Source organism: Galeopterus variegatus, unplaced genomic scaffold (assembly GCF_000696425.1).
Source record: "Galeopterus variegatus unplaced genomic scaffold, G_variegatus-3.0.2 Scaffold3259, whole genome shotgun sequence".
Taxonomy (NCBI): Eukaryota; Metazoa; Chordata; class Mammalia; order Dermoptera; family Cynocephalidae; genus Galeopterus; species Galeopterus variegatus.
In genome coordinates, this window is record NW_007729370.1 from 242,356 (window position 1) to 243,116 (window position 761).

The following is a 761-nucleotide window of genomic DNA, read 5'->3' on the forward strand; positions in this document are numbered from 1 at the left end:
TGGTCAAGGCCTTCGGCCCCAGGCTGGTCAAGGCCTTCCGCCTCAGGCTGGTCAAGGCCGTCGGCCCCAGGCTGGTCAAGGCCTTCCGCCTCAGGCTGGTCAAGGCCTTCGGCCCCAGGCTGGTCAAGGCCTTCCGCCTCAGGCTGGTCAAGGCCTTCGGCCCCAGGCTGGTCAAGGCCTTCCGCCTCAGGCTGGTCAAGGCCGTGGTCACTGAGGGTTAAGACAGAGTCCATGCTTCTGCTGGGGTCAAGTTTCTTTGTCAAGTCACTACATGGACCGTCCACATCCCCATTTACTTCATTTTCCAAGCTGTCATGGGAAGAGTCACCTAGATGGAAGCAAGAGATATCTGTCAAAAAATACCCCAAAACATGATTAACATATTTACTTACCATAAATATAGCCAAAGCTGCCTTAAACACAAACTACGGTGCTTAGTTTAATTCTCTTTTCACGTAGAGTGTTCAAATCTCTACTCTCAGGAAAGAAAGATTCTGTCACGATCTTCTCAATTGTTAGTGCAGAATAAAAATAAACTGTTGGGGGATACTGTACTAAATTTATCTCAGTTCCTGACAAAATGTTCCTTAAGTTTTTCTCAAAACAATGAAAATGTCATAAGACCATGAAAGGGTTAAAAAAAAAAAACCAAAACCAAAACAACAGCATAAGGGAATTAATACTAGGTATACCTAGATTCCAAATAAGACTGCCTTCTAACGTGGATTGTTGGTGTTTATACATAATTAACTCTAGTCTTG

The 761-nt window shown here is 44.9% G+C and overlaps 1 pseudogene; it reads left to right on the forward strand.

Moving 5' to 3' along the window:
- LOC103600192 overlaps window positions 1–221 on the forward strand; it is a 22,760-nt pseudogene extending 22,539 nt beyond the window's left edge.
- The last annotated feature ends 540 nt before the right edge of the window (window positions 222–761 follow it).